Source organism: Hetaerina americana, unplaced genomic scaffold, assembly GCF_022747635.1.
Source record: "Hetaerina americana unplaced genomic scaffold, ioHetAmer1.1.p SCAF_40, whole genome shotgun sequence".
In the NCBI taxonomy this organism is placed as follows: domain Eukaryota; kingdom Metazoa; phylum Arthropoda; class Insecta; order Odonata; family Calopterygidae; genus Hetaerina; species Hetaerina americana.
The window spans coordinates 1,829,684-1,852,584 of NW_027286986.1; the positions used below are offsets into that span (position 1 = coordinate 1,829,684).

The window sequence follows — 22,901 nt, forward strand, 5'->3', positions numbered from 1 at the left end:
CGGGGGGTGTTAGGTCACCAACCGTAAAAAAGAACAATACCAGATGCAAAAAAACAAAACGGATAATTGCACCCACTGCAGCGCACCCACACATGCACACATCCCTTCATTCAACAATCATGCAAAAACATATACCGAAAAACAACAAAAAACTGCACCCCCGGAAGCAGCATGAAAGCCATCCTACAACACGCAAGCCAGGACACAACAAGAAAGAATGTGAAACATCACTACCACATGAACATGCACCAGAAAACACTCTACCCCCGAGGAGACTCTAAAAGGCAGGGAATGCGACCCAACGACTGCAGTTAGAAGGAATTTACCCTCACGGAGAGGGTCAAGGGAATGAAAGGGAGACTTAAAAACAGATGAACAGAACACGAATGAGGTCATTCGGAAAAAATGAGTTATTATAACCAAACACACAAGGTTACTGGAAGAGCATGCATTTAAATAGAATGAATTATTTTTTAGACGCTGAGGATTACAAGTGAAATTTTTGCTATCTATAACCCTGCAGTTGCTATCCCGTATTGTCCGTGGGAAGCAGTCCTTGAGGCGGCTAGTCTATACCCATCTATTTCCCGAATTTATATGCATGATACAAGGGACCAATGTATTTAGGAGTACGAATAATTTGCGAAATCTGGGTGCTGAAACATGCGGAAATGAATTTATTTAATAATTCCAATCTTGCATTGAATCGTCTCTCTTCAAATGATTCCAACCCCAAATCCATGAGCATTTCGGTGACGCTTTGCGTTTTATCGTAAGAAGTTTTTACAAAACGGGCTGCCGGCGTTGAACCTTCTCAATATCCCGAATGAGACCTTTTTCAATCGGATCCCACACGCCACATGTGTATTCTCAATGAGGCCTTATAAGAGCGTGGTAAAAACTTCATTGACCTTCGAGTCACTTTTGCCGACAATGCGTCTAATAAATCCCAATTTTTTATATGCTTGACCGCAGACTTTACGTATGTGAGTCCCCCAAGTTAAGTCTTTTGTGAATGTGACACCTAGGTACTTTACCGTATCAACTACTGCTAGGTAACCTCCAGGGAATTTGTAAGCAAATCCCTTTGATCTTTTAAAGAAATTTACCACCAAACATTTATTACAATTTAGTGTCAATCCCCAGTTAGAACACCATTTAGGAAAGCCATCTAAATCCTGCACTAGAGTAAAACGATCCTCATCCCCAGATATCTCCCGACAGATCGCCATTTCACCCGCGAACATCCTAAATTTACATTTCACTTCGCGGTTCAAATCGTTAACAAAAATCAAGAAAAGCAAAGGACCAATTACACTTTCCTGAGGTACCCACGACGTGACTCGAACGCTGTCGGGACTAGTGCCATCAAGGACTACCCTCTGTTCCCGCTCTGAAAGAAAATCTTTTACCCAATTTATGGCGCCCTTGTTTATACCCGCGACCTTTAATTTATGAATGAGTTTACAATGTGGAACCTTATCATATGCCTTTTGAAAATCTAAGAAGATCGCATCCACTTGCCTACCTCTCTCACCAGATAAAAGTAAATCATGTGTAAATAATCCTAACTGGGTTTCGCAGGAGCGGGTATTCCTGAATCCGTGTTGATTGCCACTTAAAAGGTTAATTTTGTTGAGGTGTCTCATTTTTGAACTGACATTTATGTGCTCTACGATTTTAAAACATATGGAAGTGAGAGATATAGGTCTGTAATTACTTGGATCCTCCCTGTCACCACTTTTAAAAATAGGCGTTATTCGCGCGTTTTTCCAAATCTTAAATCCCGTGAGGGATTTATAAAATATAAATTCAAGGTACGGGGCAATGTTGTCAGCTTAATGTTTTATCACCCTAGCTGGTATATCTTCGGGACCCGGGGATTTGCTGGGTTTAATGAGTAGGGGGAAAATGTTTGTCCTGGCGCAGGTTTGACCTTGACATTCCAACCCGGAACTATCGGTCGTAGAGAAAAACAAATGACGTCACGTGAAAGAGGGGGGCATTTGTCCTTCACAGGCAATATAATTGCATCACGTCAACCCAACCCACGCAGGAAAAATCATCCTGGCGCAAGTTTCACCTTGAAACTCAAACCCGGATACATCAACAACTATCGGTCGTAGAGAAAAACAAATAACGTCACGTGAAAGAGGGGGGAGGGAGCATTTTTCCTTCATATGCAATCTAGTTGTACGACGTCAACCCAACCCATGCAGGAAAAATCATGACCCAAGGCCATCGCCTCTTATATCTCCAGAACTATCGATTGAAGAGTACAACAAACGGTGCCAAGTGAAAAGGGAGGCAATTATACTTCAGATAAATGCCTTAAAGTGTCCCCTTTAAATTGAACAATATATAGATTTCATCAATTATCTCGTTAATTTCCTATCAAATACCCTAGTGCTGTAAAATAGAATTGGCAGATAAAAACATAGGACACAGGCCATCACCTCTGTCCTATCGATAACCATCCCAGCATCCGGTATAGGACCCGCCTTCTAGAAAATCCAAGATGGCGTGTTTCAGGAACGGCTTCTCGTATCTACTACCCTAATGCTGCCATATCCCATTGGCAGTTACCAAGATCTTAACAAGTGAGGTTGCAACGTGACTCCTCCCACTTATGTATATAAATAACCTCTTCCGAAAAGAAGCTCATTCTCCGTCAACATGAGCGTGAAAATTGACTTTTTATGTGCTCGCTTGGGTGACGCATATCTGCGCATGGAGCGAATAGAAGATGAGGATGCGTACTCAATATACATCCCGAGAGAAAGAATTGAAAATACCGATTTTATGCTATCAGTTTCTTTCCTAACTACGTACTACTGTGTGTTCCGACACCAGAACCGTGAGTTTGATGTCGTCGGGCAAAAAGTGAAATTTTCCGGCTTTCAAGATGGAAGTGGGAGAGTCGTGAGATTCAACATCACCCAGGCATCTGACATCTCCGATCCTGAGAGGCGTCTAAAGGCCGAGGAGCAGCTTCCCTTCATTTGGCTGGACGTGTACGAAGCACATCGCCCGCAATCGAGAGTAAATGGAGGATATGTTCTAGAGCGTCGAGGAAGAACTGAGTTTGACGGTGGATCGCAATTTGTTAGCAAAGGAGATCGCGTGGAAGTTGACGGAGTGAAGCCAGTTTGCTACACAGACCATAAAGAATCGAAAGTGCGATACTGTACCACGGACCATATCCGAGGCACCCGTCTGAGAGTGATCAAATTTGTACTCAAATTTGAAGATGAAATGTTTGTATATTAAAGTAAATAAAAGTTTATTATTGAACATTGTTTTTTATTACTCATTTTATGGGATATAAGGTTAGAAATAAAACACGGATACGGGTTTTACACAATTTATTAAAGCATACATACATTTTTTTACTGGTTTTCATTACAACAATAATAATTTTTACATTTTTTATTTACAAATTTTATTTTGAATACACCATTCAGCCAACTTGAAACAGTTTTTTCTTGCACATTGTGTGGTATTCTGGTGTGCAGGTAATAAGCATCCCTCATGTGTAGTTAATTTCTTGAGCGAGGGACAGCCGTACAGTTCGAGATTAGCAACACAAATTCCCTCGGGAAGAAGACCGTTTAAGAAAGATGCCTTTTGTACACCCTTGGTATATAAATATTTATATGGCCTCGTATAATTGGATAATACACTCTCCAAATCAGAATAATCCACGTCTCCAGAATATTCCGTCAAGCCGTGATAATTGTTACGCAGCCAAGTCGCCTCTTTAGTATAAAGAATTCTCGCCGGCGATTTAAATAGCCACGTATTACAACATTTGTTCTGGACAGCGATGATTGCCAATTCCTTGACAATAAATTTTCCATCGCTGGTCATAAATCCTTGAAATTCGATAATGGCACTCATCGCGATGTATGTCCAACTTACAAGGTTTTTACACCCAATGCCAGGGGTTGAACTTACATCAAGACCTTTTAACTTACAGAACTTTCATTCGTGCCAGAGGTTAAAAAGTCTTACATTCGCACACAGGAAGCCAAATACTTTTAGTCATCAGCCGAATCATACGCAATGAGTACCTTCTCCAATTCAAGCCTCTGTATATCACAATTTGCAATATTATTTGCTAATTTATTCGCGAGAAACTGTTTTATTTTTTGACGACTATCCAAAAGCCTCTGGAGAAATAGATTTATCAGTTTGAAGAGTTGTATTAGAGCCCCCCACTCATCACCATTCAAGTTGACGGTGTTTTTCGTTAAATTGCTTTTCAAAACCAAATGTCTCTTCCCAAAGTAATTTGCATATGCCAAGCAGGGTGACGTTAACACACCTTTTTCTCCCCTATAAAAGTACACGTTTACAGTCCCTATCGAATTTGAGATGCTTTCCCATTCACTTTGTGAAAATGTTACACTTTTTTTACCGTTAAATTGAACCACTGATTCAAAGTCACTTCCGTAACCAATGCACACGCTCTTTGTCTTTGTCTCATTCAAATAATACACAGTTTGAAGAAGTAAATTGTTCAAAAGTCGAGGCGGAGAGCAAGTCGAATGTCCAGCAGGTCTCTTTCTCTTCACCGGTGGTGACTGGAGAACCGCATCCACTGACGGCTGCATCACGACTGAAGTCTAGCGTGTATTAAAATTGCTTAAGAGATCGGCGATGGAAGAGGGGATGGGGAACAGTCATCTGGGCAGGGCTCAACCTCAGCCTTGAGGCGGTTGTATTGGAACCACTGCGCCAGAGAGTGCGCGTTTCTGAGGGCACAAACGCTACTGCGCAATTTATGACAGGGATTCAGGCAGGAAAATGAGGGGAAGGTACATTTCTCGGGATGGGGGCAGGCCAGCTCCTTTTCCATGCAAATGAACGTGCGCCCCGTGAGATCAGAGAGAAATTCGCACTCTGCCTCGCTAAATGCGTAAAGCCCCGTGACCCCCTCTATGATGGCTTCCAAAGCTGGGGCCAACTCGATGTGTGAGATGAAGCCGTGCTCAAACGAGGTCTCCTCGTTGCAATGCAGTGGATCTTGAAATCGAAGCTTCTTTCCTCCAGCTGTGAGCTTTCCATGACGACGAAAGCTGCCCCAGAAGAGACGATTGCTATCCAAATCGACGGCTCCCATCTCCGTAACTCCCCCCTTTGAAAAGCACACGGCCACGATGATCTGCATCCTTTGGCTTTCTCTTCCGCAATGGATGTTTTCCTCACCAATTCGTCCTATTTATTCTGGAACAGCACCGTTGAGCTCTAGGGTGACATCTGACGCGTCGTAGTTGGTTGAAGGTTAGACGGAACAGCTTCAAGGCTCGGCAGTCGTTGAGATGGGGGATGGTTTGGTGGAATTGGTTGAGGAATTTGTGTAGTTTTTGTCCTAAAGATTTACTCGCGGTATAGAGACAGCAGTATTCACCGCAAATATCCGAATGAAAGCTTTGAATTTGTACGCGATTTTGAGTGACTGTGAATGGTTTTAAAAATTGGCGTACGTTCGCTACGAAGGGAGGCAGACCATAAGAATCAAAATACTCGGCTGAATGATTGTCCAAGTATATCCCCACCCAGTGAGAACCCGGTAAATTAGAAGGATCTAAATTAACTATGTAAACTCCATTTTGAGGTGATTTTGGTAACCTATCAGATGCATAGACTCCGCGGAATATTTTTAATTGTCTTAATAACGTATCTATCTGCACGCTATCCATGACTAAAAGTTTGCGATAATGTTCCTGTCCTTATCTATTTCCAATGTAGCGTCATACTCTGCAAAAAGCAGACACGTGACTGTTTTTGTCAACTCTCGCTCGAATTTAGCCTCTATTCTCACCACACCTCTATCTCCTAAACTTATATGATCCTCATTCCCAGAATTGTCGGGGGTTAGATCAAAGACTAGCATGAAATAACCGTGTCCGAACATGTCGTACGTGATTTGATTACCTCTGTCAGCGTGCTTTATTCCAGTACCCGAAAATAATGTATCGTACGCACGTGCCCAATATTTTTTCCCGTAGAAATTACACTCCAAACCTTCCGAAGGAATCTGAACACCGTTTACAAACATTGAAAAATTCTCCAATGAATAATGAGATAAGGCGAACGGATTCCTCATCACACTGCCCGCATATGATTCATTATCTACCATTGCAAAAACGATTGTGTTAGGTATCCGTCCAACAATAGCATTATCGATATTCAAGGTTCGACCTCCGGCAGGTATAGTAAAAGTCTTTAGTTCAGTTCTTTTGTAATGATATTTCGCATTTTTCCCACTTTGTAATATTTTACTATGCGCCACCAATATGGACGGATTGATTTCAAACTGTTGCACGGAAAGAGTAGCGTCGAGAATTTTCAAGACTCCTTCTTCTCCCTCCATGAGATAGAAGGAGGGAGGTGCAAGCATCAACCTAATTCCAACATCGACTCGATCCAGCAATAGTTGCGACTGATTGAACACGTCCACGTGCAATTTACCAAATAGTTCCACCTCGGTGCTATTCTTGAACCATGATTTTCGTTTCGTGTACCCTGCATTGGAAGAATCCGTCTTATCGATATCATTTCCCGTATCTAATTCCCAGCCTACATTACGCAGGTGCGTTCTGCTCGCATCGACCCCATAGTTTAACGCGTTTTCGAAAAAGCTCCTATAGTGGTAATTATCCTCGGATGGTGTGACAAGAGTTCCATTGAAATATACATTACACTGTTCAAAGAGAGAATGGAGAAGATTGTTGACGACTCCCGGCTGATTGGTATCACTATCGGTAAAGTCAGTTAAATTCTTTTTACAGAGTTTCACCTTAAGTCTCAGATAAACGCTATTCAAGTCCTTGTACGCATCTCCAGAATCTTTTATTAGAAATTCGATAACGGATCTATTATCCAACGAAGAGATGGGTTTATATGATACAAGTCGCTTCGAGAGAATGTTCGTCTGTATCGGAGGATTGGGTTGGAATATGTCCAGCGAACTCAGCATGTGCTCACTCATTATGAAAAAATATCACTCAGCGCGACCTTTCCTCGTTTCCGCCTTCTACTCGAATGCTGTTTTTTCTTACCACCAACGGGTTTTATTTTATTTAGCCTTGGACGTTTCACGAACCTCAATCGTCCACCAGTCATACCTTTCAACTTATCCTCGGCCTTGCGTTTCAAGTTCTGCCCCGCCTCGTTTATTCTACTGCGCAGTATATCCTTTACCGGTTTAGTCCCAAGGTCCGCGAGTGCCGCCGCTCCCGCACTCGCTGCTTCCTTACCCACACTTTTCAGTCCGCTGAATAGTAATGGCTTAGCAAAACGCCACAGACCTGCGAGAAAACTTCCAATACCTCGTCCCTTTTGTACCCTGTACGAAGCTCTATACAATGGCCCAATCTCTCCCCCCACCTGCTTCGCATAATAACTGTAATATCGGTCCACCACCGATGCCATCTCGACGCAGAATGATAAACTAACGTGAATTAGTTCTTTTTTATAAAGTGTAACACTATTATAGAGCTTTGCTCACCACTACGAAAAGATATGGGCTCACCGAGTTTATCACTCAGTAGAATTTCGATGCTTTCGATATGGTTCTTCTCAACGGGGAAATAATATATCGGATTGAATGTCTGATATTCACCAATTTTAGTATTCAAGATGCGTACGCATCGACTGAGCGAATCACCCACAAATTGCGGTTTGATTATATCTGTGTAGACATATATGTTGGAAGAGGAGTTTGCTATGATTCCTTTTACCACATCGCTTTTGTTTATTGCATGTGCTTCCTTCGCTGCTAGTATGGATATTATACCTGATATGTCTCCACGAATGTAATTTCTACTAATCGTACTAAAATCTGACAGAGTAGTAATAAATAAATCTCGAAAGGAATTATACGTGCCCGGAAGTAAAGTGTAAGTAACGTTTTTAGCAGTAATTAACACGCCAGGTTCTATACGCTCACTCAATCCTGATACGTTTTCAGCGAATGGAAGATCATCATTATTCGCATTAAAGATTTCCGTTTGTACTGCTATACGTTTCGCTTTATCTAGTTCGAGGAATGGTTTGACAAATGCCTTACCTAGTGATTCGTATGCGCCAGTAGGTACCACAAAGAACGAACCATCTTTTAATGTAATTTTAACGTCGCTAGATTCATACCTCGGTCCTCCTCCTATCTCTCCGCGAACTAATCCCTTTTCATTTCGCGTTCTATTATCTTTAGAAGACGCTTCTTCTTCCTCCAAAGTTCCAGCATCTCCAATTTCCTCTCTAACTTCACCAGAAAGAATATGAATAGATGGAAGGGAAATTTCCGCCAGACCTACGTACCAATCATCATTCATCAAATCGATACGATGACTCAATTTTGTTTTGTAGTTAGCTATCGTATTTCTCGGATAGAAATCCCTCGAACTGTCGCTAGGTAGTGTAAGATAAAATTCGTTCATAATGTACGCACGGAGGAGGCAGGAATCCAAGAATTAAATGAGGATGGGTATCCTTCCCACTTGACAAAGTATTCCAATTTAGGTCCACTCCCTTTACGTCTCAAAACTTTTTCTATCCTATATTCCGTCTCGGAGGACACATTCACCTTGACTAGTTCTTCCACATAGAAACTACCCTTTATATCCTCACCGTTAAGGTCCTTCAATTTATATGTCGGTATTGACCTCGATCGATCCACGTCCGCGATTTTGAATATTTCACTAGTATAGTTTGGAGTGTATCCTTTGGTAAATGGAAGTCGCTCCTTACTGATTCTCACATAATCATTCGCGTTCAATTTAAAATCCTTGCTAGTAAGTGGTTTCCTCATGTGACTAGCGATTGAAAATGCATTTTTTGCATTCACTTTGGAGGGTGCGATACCTGTGCTAGAATGAACGCAATTGTTATAACTACTAATGAGTTTTGGGAGCACATCGACATATTTGTAGGTTGTGTATTTCGTGAAATACTTGTACATTTTAGACTTTAGCGTGCGATTGAAACGTTCAACGAGGCTAGCCTTAATGTCCGGATTATTTGTGGTGTAAAACTTTACCCCTCGATTCGAGAGAAAAGTTTTAAATTTACTATTAACAAATTCACCCCCTTTATCGCTCTGAATTTTCAATGGTTTGCGTTCGCGAAATATAGCCTTAAATACTTCAATTATCTCCTCCGGCCTCTTTGTCCTCAAAGCTTTCGCCCACGCAAAACGGGAGAATAGGTCTATTATAGTCATAATGTAACAGCACCCGTTGTTGTATTTTTTCAATCTTCTCAAATCATTCAAATCGCACTGCCAGCACTCATCAATGTAAGTTACGTTATAGTGATTTCTGGGGAACCTTTTCCTCACCGGTTTGTGTCGTGTATATGCCTCTTGAGATTCTAACCACTCACGAATCACCTTTCGGCCTATTCCCGTAGCTTTATATAATTTTTCAACCGATGAAAACCCGGCAGGGTGCTCTGGGCTATTATATATGTTCTCAATCACGTCGTGTCCCAATCCGGACCGTATGTCTTCGGTTTTCTTACGCGCTCGCTTTTTCTCGGAATTTTTCTTGGAGACGGTAGCTGTTGTTTTCTTTCTCGCGATAGGTTTCGTTTTTTTCTCGTTGACGTTACGCTTTCCATTCCCCCTAGCCTTTCGTGTATGCGTCCCCATGTCGAGTCTAAATCTTTATTCAACCTTTTCACTTCTGCCAGAGTTTTTCTCAATGCGGGGATTTCCTCTCTCTCGTCAGCAACTCGTGACCTCGTTGGTGTTTCTACCAAGGACTTGACTATTGGAACGTGTACGGGGGAGTTTATATCTGAGACGGCGTCAAGGTATTTATCGAGTATTCTTTTATACAAATGCCACTTATCAATATCCTTTATACTTTTCTTAACCAACACACCTTTCATTTCCTTGTCCAATGTACTCAACCTAGCCTTTACACGACTTCGATCAAAAACTTCCGGAGTCACGACTAGCATCTTACGCAGGCTCATTTTCCCAGCAGGCTACCGATGACACCGCTTAAAATTGATCCCAGCAATAATGGTAAAAAACCACCTTTTTGTACGAGCAGCGCACGTTTCTTCTTCACACTCGCCCCCCGCACAGCTAACTTTCTCAACGTGTTACGATGCTTGGATAGTTTTTGTTTTAACCTATTATCTATCTTATGGTTCCCGTTAAGTGTATTCAAACAACAATCGCAAATGGCTTTGATCAACTCGTCGTCCGAGGTTTTAACAATCGCAGTGCGAAGTTTTGGTTTTGCCGATTTTAAGACGTGGAGCAAATGTTTATTGTTCTTCAATCTTTTCATCGTGTAGGGACATGTAAACTACAGTTGCCCCGTCTTTAGGAAATATTTTCGTTCTAAAACGAAACCTCTCGTCTGAGTCCTGACCAAGATCCAGAACCAAATAACCGAATGGTTGTTGCGTAACTTGTTTATATACCCTCTCCAATTCCCCCGATTTTTCCGGATACACCTGCCTAGCCAAGTGACCAAATTGCGACCTATCTCTAGGATTCTTAAAGACAACGATATACTTGGAATTTAGCGAGATGTTTCTCGCTTGCGGGTTGTGATAAAAAATATTCTGCGTAATTAGGAAAACCGAAATGTTAAAGTGATGGCTTCCTCTAGTGAACAGTTTAGAGACGTCTTTGCTATAGGCCCCTTCGCTCATTAAATCATCAATCACGTACAACGTTGGCACACCACCAAATTCTTCGAAAGGCGGTATTTCGGTTCGAAATTGAACGGGTATTCTAATGCTTGGTTCACTTCCAGGAGCACAGCACCATACTATTTCACGTATCGGGCTATTCACCATATAATCTAAATTTTCCAAAAACTGCGTGACAAATGTGGTTTTCCCGCAGCCTGAGGGACCCGCGCAAATACAGGTAAATGGATGCTTCCAGGCTAACGTCATGGTTAACACTGAAATTTAGATTAAAAATATCTTTCTTTTATAATTTCAATCGCCGTTAAAAGCATCATTATGCGTTCGTTTTCGTGGAATTTTATAGTGACCCCACGCAAACGTTTTTATCCCGTCTTCACAAAGGTATCGCTTATCGTCGGATGCATTCAGCGTGACTTTATTCATCTCCATGGTGTAAATATTATGCATTTTACTCCGTATCACGTTCATTTTTCGAAATACCACCGAGTTCTCCCGGAGACATTGTACATAGTCGTTAAATTTTAAACCTTTTTCCTTAACAACTTTCGTTATTCCTTTTGCTTTCTTCTTTTCTTTACCTCCCTCTACCTTGAACGAATAAAGTTTACTACGTAATCCGACAAAATGTGTCATTAGGTTTCCATCGCATTCGTCCTTGAATTTACCAATTACTTTTTTATTTTGTTCAGAAAAGCAAAAGTGATCCTTTGGATAATTCGACGTGTCAAATGCATCTAGGTTCCCCAGAAAATCCCTATACACATCATCCGTTTTTATTTCATATATGAAGCTATCAGTATCGGTGTAGGCGAGGGATATATTTTCCCCGTATTTCGGAAGCATTGTTCTATAATGAAAGTCATACATTAAAGTCTTACTCAAGTCCAAGACACAGAAACCTATATATATAGGTTTATTCATTTTTATGACTGCCTTCCGCATGTGAATGGCAACTAAACACTCGTGAAAAATCGTCCTATCCAGAAATGTTGACTTATTAATTAGTTTTTGTAGTCTTTTTTCGTTTACCACTAATTCCATATTCATACGTTTCCTCACGTTCTCCATTGTTTTCCCAAATACTGCATTGTTCATCAGTTTATAGAAATCCTTCTCAAAATCATTGACTGCCATTTTTCTTTTCTCAGTGTTCAAATCAATATAGGTCTTTAACCAAGGTGATTGACTAAACCTGATTACTCTATGCACCTTCTTCAGCACCAGTCCTAGTTCTAAAGCTTGTTTCAAGTTTACGTAATGAATTACATATTTACTCTTATTTTCGAGAGTTGTTAGCAGTTTTTTATGTTTACCGCCAGGTGGTGTCTTGTTTTCCGGGCAAAGAGGGAGATCTGAATGTGTATCGTGTAGCCTATGTGGGTACTCAAGATCAACTTCGAGAATATATCCAGTTTCACTGTCTTCGGGAACATTTTCAACGTTTAAATCATCAATTTCTGCCTGTGTTAACCATCGAAATTTACCGTAGGGAAGGGGTCTCGAAAGGGCCCACCCATAGAGATTGTTAGCGTCTAGATATGTCAAATAGGTTGGACCTGAATCTGGGTCATGACTTGACATGTATCTATTGTTCGATTCGCAGTACCTTTTACAGCATTGTGAAATTCCTCCTCGGATGCCGTTTTCAATCATTAGTATCATGTCGTAGTCAGTCAAAAGCTCTAGTTCTATTTCAGTGTATTTGAGCATTGCATCAAAAGTTAAACCTGGAGCAGTATAATACCACGCAGGATCTAGTTTATACGCGCTGTAGCATACGTCACGAAAATTTTCAAAAACATCAGCTAAAAGGGTCACGTCGCTTTTCAGATAGACATCGCTGTAATCGCCGAGTGTTTCACATTCAAATGCGTCCCAAACATTTTCTGCATGCTGATAATCTTCGTCAGATACATATTCATCGGTCAGTCTGTTGTAAAAATTCTCCTTTTCCGGGAGCAAGGTTTCATCGAGTTTATTCAACGAATCAGTGTAATCATAGGGATAAACCCCCTTTCGTGTAACTAAATTTGTCTTTTCACCGAATATTGTGCTTGTGCATTTAAACTCTGTTAAATTGGCAACCAATGAAGCTAGAGAGGTAGGCATGAATCTAAACGTGTCAACAAACCGAATTTTGAAATTTTCCGTGATAGACTTAGAAAAAGATATATATTTTTCTTCAGAATTTGGAATTATAAATATTTCCCTGTCATCATAGTTAAGCTCTCGTACGATGAAATGCCCATCATATGATGAGAGGTTATGAATAAAGATTGGAAGGAAATTCGGCATTTTATATTGAATGTTACAAAAATAGTGCGCAGGTCCTCTATACTTTCCTGTCAAATGATCATGGTCTCTAACTTTATTCTCCTTCAATTCTTTACCACAAATGTGACATGCGTTTGCAGTTTCAAAATCTGAGTCTTCCTCTGGAGTGAGAGGATTCATTGGAATAATATTTTTGTAAAGTTTACAAACTTTTTCAGCCTCTTCTTTCATCCGTAAAATGAATACCCTAGCAGCATTGGGACCTCGGTACAGGTATGGGTCCTCGCATCCCTCAGGTCCCACTACGATGTAACTAAAGCTGAATGGGGTATGTCTCTGCATTAAATTAGTATAAGATGAGTAAGGATAAGGCTCGCAGGTACTAATATTTTCTAGAAGACATTCAAAGTCAGCGTAAATGACAAAAGGTACCCGAAAAGAATAATTTAAGTTTGTGAATTGTAAACTTTTATTGTCCTCGTCAGGTAGAATGATTTTACTCGGCTCGCCTGTACCTTTACATAGCTGTTGATGCTCTTCTAGCCTGTGCTTACTCCGGTAATGTGTGAGGCAGCGTTTGCAAGTGAATATTCTATTAGAATGCTTCGTAATTTGGGAGTGAATCAATTTATCAAAATTCCTAATCCAACAATAGTGAGCGGTTGTTTCGTTGCTAATGTAAAGGAGGTCGCGATGATCCTCGAGCTCATGATCTACAATTTTTAGTGGGTACACGAGGTTCTTATCTGTCAGACCAAAAACGTTGATTGAAATATTATTGACACGTTCGAATTTGGGAATATCTTTCAGCTCCACCGGGTACGCGATGCAGTCCCAATTGTAACCCATATGGCATGCTCGTGTCTTATACTGGGAAACTCTTTGAGGATCCTTATCGATATTTTTGGCCCAAATGGCATACATAAAGCAGTATTGATCATCATTTCTGATATTGATAACGGATTTAGTATTCCTAATTTTTATAGGCAGCTCAATGAATGTTGATCCTCGAAATGGCGTGTACTTGTTTATTCGCAGTTCTAAACCTAGCACATTTGATAAGGCCCATCCTGAACCTTTAGCTTGAAATTCGGACTTTTCTTTTAAAAGTTTAGAAAATGTCTCATTGATTACTTCCTGAATTTCATCTGCTAACAATAACCTGCGATTGTTGGTTTTGAAGGAAGCGTTCATTTCATCCCTCTCACCCTTTTTGAATTTGCAAATCAAAACAAGATTGAATTTAATGGCACTATTTTCCACTATTTGATCATTTATCTTTTCGATCAACTGAGTTTTGATGTTATTGAGAAATGAGATCACGTCCTGTTCACCATCTTCCACGGGAGTAATCCAAAATGTTTTCAGTCTGGAACGAATAGCTGATTCAATTTCATTGAATCCTCTCCCTATTTGCTCGTTGATTTTAATCCGGTGCGCGTTGGTATTCTCATGAGGCATAGCCTCGTCAATGTCATAGAAGATTTCACAGTAAGTGCAAAATTTTCTTCCCTTTGCCTTATCCAGCGCATTTTTCATTCGATTATACGTCCCCATATCAGAAATGTTATCGTCATCAAACACTATTTTCATATATATGTCACTTAATGCCTGTTCTAATTCTTCCGAATTGTGATAGCTACCAGCATTGTAATTTTCTAGAATTTCTTGGATAGAGGGCATGATTAAAGGTTCTTTGAGCTGTTGCTGAAATAAAATAAAAAAATGATACGTATGAAAAAATACATTTTCATCTCATTACATTAAGTGCAGGATCTAGAGGTAGAAAAACCTCGTAACGAATATCATCTACTTCATAACCCCGTTCGAACAGAAACTCGTATTCTTCTGCAATAGTATATTGCTCAATATGATTAAACGCAGTGCGAGGTATTGAATCGGATAAATGGTACAAGATTATGTCAACTTTACTCTGCAAACAATGTCTAAATGAGATACCCGGTGATTGTCTCTTCTCCGTCTTAACGAATGCGCTTTGAACAATATATTTTGATAACTTTAATAATGATATTTTATATAGTGAATTTACGTTAGACATTGCTGTATATATATTACTACTTCTGATTAGTTAACAAACTATGCAATCCTATTGATAAAATCAATTATATATGAATTTCTTTTAGGTATTGCATATACCCTAAAAAATTAATGCGATTATTAATGATATGTACTTACTCCTGACGTCAATGAATACAGCTGATGATTCGGGAGGTGAAATCGGTCCGTAATAGCTCTCTAAGCTGCTCTGGAGGAAATGGAAACTTAACTCTCAGAAGTGGAGTTTTATAGAAATAAAAGCTAATTCCCTCAGCGGAACACCCGTGCAAGAAGGCCACCTAGTTAGAATCAAGTAATGTCATCATCTGTGCATGTGCTGGTCTGGATGTGGATGGAATTAGCTAGTTCAACCATTTGAATTATCCACCGACCTAAGCATGTGCCAAGGTTTGCGGAGTTGGCAGCTTCTACTGAAAAAATGCAATGCTCAATGCCGAACATCCGCGCAAGAAGGTTACCTAGTTGAAATCAAGTAATTTCATCATCTACGCATGTGCTTGGATGGAATTGACTAGTTCAGGTATTTCCTTTCAATTATCCTTCGACGCAACCTGAGCATGTGCCAAGGTCTTTGGAGTTGGCAGCTTCTACTGAAAAATGCAATGCTCAATGCCGAACATCCGCGCAAGAAGGTTACTTAGTTGAAATCAAGTAATTTCATCATCTACGCATGTGCTTGGATGGAATTGACTAGTTCAGGTATTTCCTTTCAATTATCCTTCGACGCAACCTGAGCATGTGCCAAGGTCTTTGGAGTTGGCAGCTTCTACTGAAAAATGCAATGCTCAATGCCGAACATCCGCGCAAGAAGGTTACTTAGTTGAAATCAAGTAATTTCATCATCTACGCATGTGCTTGGATGGAATTGACTAGTTCAGGTATTTCCTTTCAATTATCCTTCGACGCAACCTGAGCATGTGCCAAGGTCTTTGGAGTTGGCAGCTTCTACTGAAAAATGCAATGCTCAATGCCGAACATCCGAGGACATGCAAGGAGTTGTTATTGAAAGAGATTAGGAGGATGAGGAATCTCTCAAGGATGTTGGGATATGTTCAACGAGTGAGGTTAGCGGAGTGAAAAAAACCCACTCCACTATCCGATCTTGCTTAATGCAACCTCCTCCTCTAACTTCCTAGTTTTAGCACGTAGCATGATGCTCTACAGAAGCGTTCCTGTATATATACCCTCAGCTTTGAGTCTCCATCATTCAACACCTGGCAGAGATCTACTACCATCGCTATTATCCGCTCTCCTCTGATCATCGCCGCTCATTGCCGAATTGCCGAATTGCACCATATTCCAGTCTTGTCACCACTCCTGCACCAAAAATCATCATCATGGAGGCTACTACTTCTGCTTCTGGGTAATTATGACTTAGAGATAATTAACATTATTTTAAATGTTATTTGAATATGGTTGAGGAGGGGTCTTAAATATATATATTTATCATATTAAAATTTTCAGAATTTCCATCATCATTAGGAAACTACACCCGTTTGCAAGTACCCCTATGCCATGCTATGAATGCCCTGCTGGATATGATATTAGTGCTGTCCAGTGGGATATAATTCCTAAGCGGGGGCGGGCTTTAATACCTTGCGGATTCTCCCTTGAAATCCCCAAAGGATTTTACGGGAGACTCGCATCCCGCTCTAGTCTTTCGCTGAGGTATGGGATAGAAGTTGGGGCGGGTGTAATTGATCCTGATTATAGGGGGGAAATTAAGGTTCTCCTCTATAACCATAGTGATGAGGATTTTTTGGTGAGAAGAGGAGCTAGAATATGTCAAATCATCCTTGAAAGAATCGCTACAGATGTTTCATTTGTAGTGTCTGATGACGTTACCTCTAATAGTAACCGAGGACAGGGTGGTTTTGGCAGTTCTAATCACCCTCCAGTTAATTGATGTGAGTAACGATTAATATATATATATATAAACATACGATTTATTGTATACAAAGTTTTCGTTTTTACCTTTGTAGGATGGAGTCCACCCCCTCAACCACGACGCTTAACAGCACCCCCACTGTCAGCGTCACCACCTCCACCTCAACGTCACCCGAAGCGTTGACCTCTTCATCAACTTCTGTGGTAGCTTTTTTAACTGGTTATATCAAATTTTAATAATGCTCGAAGTGTAATTAATATCTACTGACGGTACCTATTTTTATTCTGGCAGGCTAGCATCCGGGAAAGATTCTTTCGGTTGCAGGAGGAGGGGTCATTTCTGAAGAAGGAGGATTTGGAGGAGGAAACCCGCTACCGGGTGGAGAAGGTGGAGATGATGACCACCCGATTCGGGGAGGGGGTGGTGGCGACAATCTTTTTTCGGGGGAGGGAGAAGAAACTTTTTCTCCCCCGAATGTTTACAATGACGGTGGGGGAGGTTATGATTTATAATTATAGCCAAGAAAAGTTTTTTATATGTAAAAAAAATAATCAAATAAAAATTATTTGAAACAAAATGTTCGTTTTAATATATATGAATTTCCACAATTTTGTATCCCTATTCCTTAGAGAAAACATTATATATTTGGTCCACCTATTTGGTATATCAAAGTTTTAGAAATTGGGAATGTTATACCCTTATGTCTGGTATCGTACAGAATTTTAAAAATGGTACCTCAATTAGGGATTTTTCCATACCCTTAGTTTTCCAAGGGTAAACACTTATAATTTTACGGGTAATTCAATGCGGAATAGATAACTAAATTTTCCCTGATAAACTTTCAAATTTAAACCTTATTTTTATCTAGAGGGTTTTTTGTAAACGCCACCGCCTAATTCTTATCCTTTCTTTTAGGAATAGTGACCTACCTATTTGGTATATCAAACTTTTAGAAATTGGGAATAGTAAACACTTATGCTCCGTATCATATAGCATTTTGAAAAGGGTACTTCAGTCGGAGATTTTACTATACCCTTATTACCCTAGGGTGAACCCTAATATTTTTACGATTAATTCCACGCGGAATCGGTAGCCAGCTGTTTTCTGATAAACATTCAAATTTAAATCATATTTTTATCTCTTCAAACAACGGAGTTATTGAGCATAATTCCCGAAAATTTCGGCTTTTTTGGCCATAGGGCCAAAACCACTGGTCCGATCGGTCTGAAAGTTCTGGAAAATACTCAGTACGATAGTACTGAGTACCCCCACGGTGCTCAACCCGCTAAGGGGTACATAGGGGGTGTCCTTTCGACAATGATATTCCCGTACCCTGAAAACCCTTGGATACCCTGGAAAGGGTCTCCGGTTTTCTCGCCGGGAATCGAAGGCGGGCATTGAGAGTGACCCATCTTCACATTTGCTCGCTTCTAGAGCGTATAGAAAAAATGAAAAAAAATCCGAAAAGCCAATTTGGCTAACGGGTCATACTTACCCCCACAGCTTTTGGTGTTAGCCCCACGGAGGAAGATCTCATCTGGAACCCTACACGATGATTAGGTGGGCCTATAGATCGGGACTATTTCCCGATCTGCTGGCGACCTAACGCCGATCCGTCCCCTTTATATACTGCGTAGAAGGTGTAGTGGAAAGGGAAAAAGCTAAGGGGTGAGGGATGGGCGTTTCCCGGTTAACGCAATTCTACTCTCTCTTCATGCCCTCCGCTTTAAATGTCAATTTCCGAATAGGAGAAGGAGACTGATTAATAGGTATAGAATGAGAGAATAGCAAAGCGGAATTGAAGAGAAATAGCGGGAATTTCAAAAAATTAGGTCTTGAGAACTTTAATTAATTTTTACGGGCTTATTTAAAGTGCTATCGAAAAAATGATGAGGAACTTTTTTACATATAATCAAGTTGTCTTTCCATTATTTTTGTTTATTTGTTGTTATCGTTATTATTAAACGAGATATTTGATAAAATCTATATATTGTCCAATATAAAGAGGACACTTTAAGGCTTTAATCTGAAGTATAATTAACTCCCTTTTCACTTGGCACCGTTTGTTGTACTCTACAATCGATAGTTCTGGAGATATAAGAGGCGATGGCCTTGGGTCATGATTTTTCCTGCATGGGTTGGGTTGACGTCGTACAACTAGATTGCATATGAAGGAAAAATGCCCCCCCCCCCTCTTTCACGTGACGTTATTTGTTTTTCTCTGCGACCGATAGTTGTTGATGTATCCGGGTTTGAGTTTCAAGGTGAAACTTGCGCCAGGATGATTTTTCCTGCGTGGGTTGGGTTGACGTGATGCAATTATATTGCCTGTGAAGGACAAATGCCCCCCTCTTTCACGTGACGTCATTTGTTTTTCTCTGCGACCGATAGTTCCGGGTTGGAATGTCAAGGTCAAACCTGCGCCAGGACAAACATTTTCCCCCTACTTTAATGTAATTAGGAATTTTAGAATCCCCTGTTCTTAATCTGTTATTTTTCCATGGGTTGAGTATGTATTGTTTCTTGGAGATATGCGGTGGCAACACCGTTCGTGAAAACGCATTGGAAGAATGAATTTAGGATGTTAGCCTTACCCTCACTGTCTGTATGAATTTTATTGCTACAATCCCTTAAGCAAGCTACGGTTTTTTAGTCCCATTTACTTCCCTAACATATGACCAGAAAGCTTTGGGGTCAGTGTCCGAGTGCTCGCAAAATACTTTGCGTTTAAAGTCCAGTAAGGTGCTACGTAATTGTGTTTTTGTTTCAATTTTAGAGGATCTATATGTGTGCCATAATTGTTTATTCTCAGGGGATAATGTGTTCACGCCTGCCATCTTTACCCTAGAGTGTAGCATCCTCTGCTTTCGACGGACGTTTTTAACGTCTCTATGGTACCACCTGGGGTCGCGATTTGCTTTAACGTATTTTATAGATATGAAATCAATGAACTTTTTTGCATAATATTGACAAATTCTGTCCAAGTTTCTTCCATGTTGACATGACTTAGGCGGGTTTTGAACTCGGGTAGTGAAAAGTTTAATTGATCGGCAAAAGTTTCAAAGTGTGCTTTATAGTAATTATAAATTTTTCTTTTTAGTTTAACAATCTTTTTTATTTCTATGTCCAAGTGGACATTAACGGCTTTATGGTCACTGAAGGCCTCATCAGTTGATACACTAATAACACGTTCAGGCGTGTTTGTAAGAAATAGATCCAATATGTTCTTTCCACGGGTGGGCATACATACTGCTTGATGGAGGGAGTTTCTTTGAACAAATTTTATCATGGAATTGCAAGATTAGAGATCGCGGGTCCCAGAGTTAACGATATTGCTGTCCCAATCTATACCAGTGAGGTTAAAGTCGCCACCAATTATGTTTATGCTGTTATTATATTTACGTGTAAAATTGTAAATTTGATCGCCGAGGTTTTTAAGTGTTTTCAAATCTGATTCTGGAGGTCTGTAGAAAGAGCATAAATTTATGTTGTGTTGATTGGTCCGTATTAAGGTGCACGAAACACTTCCTATGTTATTATTTTCAAATGAAACTTGCCTGCTTTCAAAATGACTTTTAACTGCCACGAAAACCCCTCCTCCGGGTCTTGTATCTCTATCGTGTCGGTAAACTTTGAAATCTATAGGGAATATTTCTTGGTCGTTTATGTCATTGCACAGCCAACTCTCTGTACCTAATACTATATCAGTGGAATGAGTTTGGATTATGTGTTCTAGATCCGCTGATTTGTTCTTGAGGCTTCTACAATTTATAACAAGTATAGCTAAATTATTTTTACTTTGAATAACGTCTTTATTTGTGACTGACTGTAATTTAGGACGCCTTTGTGGGGCAGTGCGTGTCACATATCTTTCTAAATCAATGCCAGTGTTGTCGGCGACTTTTATATCTTAATTAATAATATTATACGCGCTATCCCCCGATGTCACCGACCCACTAAGAGACCTGCCCTGTATCCTATAAAAGGCCTACAATGGTCGAGTATCCTATTCGCTACCTTAATCGCCGCTTTCGCCGTGTATGGACCCCAGATCGGTTAAGGGGAGTCCTATATGTCTGAAGACTTTGAGCATTCTCTGATCCGTCTTCATCCTAGCTACAAAGGCGTGATTCTTGTGGTGACGTTAACATTGACATCAGGGAGGAAACGCAGAATAGTACCTATCTCAGTGACCTACTATTTAGTTGTAACCTATTCCTCATTCCCTACTAGCCCACCCATAATTTTGTGAATAACAGTACCCCCCTAGACCTCTTTATTTTCGACGACATGTCCAAGGTTGAAGAGTATGGACAGCTCCCTCTTTTTTTCTGAACACGACCTAGTTTTCATTAAATATAGATTTGAACTGCAAACTTATAAACCTAATTACATGTGTTTTCGTGATTTCAAGAATTTTGATTTGTTTAAATTTGCAGCAGACTCACTTGAAACTAACCCAAGTGATCTTTTCAACACCCACCTGTTAGATAAAAAAATTAATATCTTGAATACAATACTCATGCAACTCTTTGATATATGTGCCAAAAAACGTTATTCAGCCAAAATGTCATCCAGCTCCATGGTTAACCTCCGTAATTAGGAACTTAATGGCGGTAAGGGATCGTCTTCGCCGTAATTTCAGAAGAACTGAACTCCCGAACCTTTACGAACAATACAAAGTAGCTCGCAATCAAGTGCAGCACCGAATCCGTACCGCTAAACAAAAATACTATGTTTCGTGCTTTTCCGATAAATGGGACATAAAGTCCACTTGGACGGAGCTGAGGCGCCTCGGACTTGGAAAGCCTAGACGTCCCCCATGCAAAATGACCTTCCCCTTGGATGATTTAAATAGCTACTTTCTCAGGTCTGCTTTCAAGGATGAAAATTATGTCGAGGATGGTAACCATTCTACTCAAACCCAAAATAATCTCACTTCATTAGATCATGAATTATTCTCTGACTTTGACGATGGAAGGCTTTATTTCCCCCACTACACACCCGAAATGCTGATAACACAAGTGAAAAGTTTAAAATCAAATTCAACAGGCGTCGATGGAATCATTGCAAGAATCCTAAACGTTATTCTCCCAGATGCCTATGAAACTAGACATCTATAACCGTTCACTCAATTACTCTATACTTCCTACCTTGTGGAAATCTGCCCTAGTTCGACCGATAATGAAAATAACAACTCCGAAAGAAATGTCTGACTTCCGACCTCTTGCACTTCTTTGCTCTATTTCCAAACCTCTCGAGCGAATCGTTCATACGGTTACAGTGGAGCATCTTACGCGGCACAATTTCTTCGATGAGTATCATTCGGGCTTTCGTAAGCTCTATAGCACTCAGTCGGCTTTGATAAAGTTAACAGATGATATACGCAAATCCGTTGACGCGAAAATGTAACAGTTTTAGTCCAATTCGATTTGAGCAAGGCTTTTGATTCAGTAGACCACGACATACTACTGAAACGTATGAGCAAACTCAAGTTCTCTTACCCTGTCCTTCGCTGGTTTCGCTCCTATCTATCTAATCGTCAGCAAGCTGTTAAAGATGAAGATGGGAATGTATCGGTTTTCCAACCTATCCTATGTGCAGTTCCACAGGGGTCAATTCTCGGACCTGTGTTATTTACTATTTTTATAAAAGAACTAGCTACCATAATAACTCATTGTAAACATCACTTTTATGCTGACGATCTAAAGATATATCTTGAGTCCTACCCCTCTGAAGTTAACCATGCCATTGACTTGGTCAACAAGGATATCCAACTCATCTGTGAATGGCTGACTGAAAATCGGCTAAATCTGAATCCCAAAAAGACCAAGTCGATAATCTTTGGAAGCACCGCCAATGTACAAATGCTGCTCGCAAGTGGTCTCCCAAAAAAAAGTGTTTTAAATATTCAAATTGACTACTCAAATACAGTGAAAAGCCTAGGAGTTTATGGAAGCAGCACCTTAACCTGGCG

At 40.3% G+C, this 22,901-nt stretch overlaps 1 long non-coding RNA gene across 3 annotated transcripts; it reads left to right on the forward strand.

Moving 5' to 3' along the window:
- The first annotated feature begins 16,260 nt into the window (after window positions 1-16,260).
- On the forward strand, window positions 16,261-17,486 carry LOC139692758 (uncharacterized). Of its 3 annotated transcripts, none has more exons than XR_011701781.1 (4): window positions 16,261-16,399; window positions 16,501-16,943; window positions 16,998-17,127; window positions 17,216-17,486. It is a non-coding gene; the product is annotated as an uncharacterized lncRNA (long non-coding RNA). The 3 variants fall into 3 exon arrangements; XR_011701780.1 differs by having other exon boundaries at window positions 17,019-17,127; XR_011701782.1 differs by lacking the exon at window positions 16,501-16,943 and having other exon boundaries at window positions 17,019-17,127.
- Window positions 17,487-22,901: the final 5,415 nt, after the last annotated feature.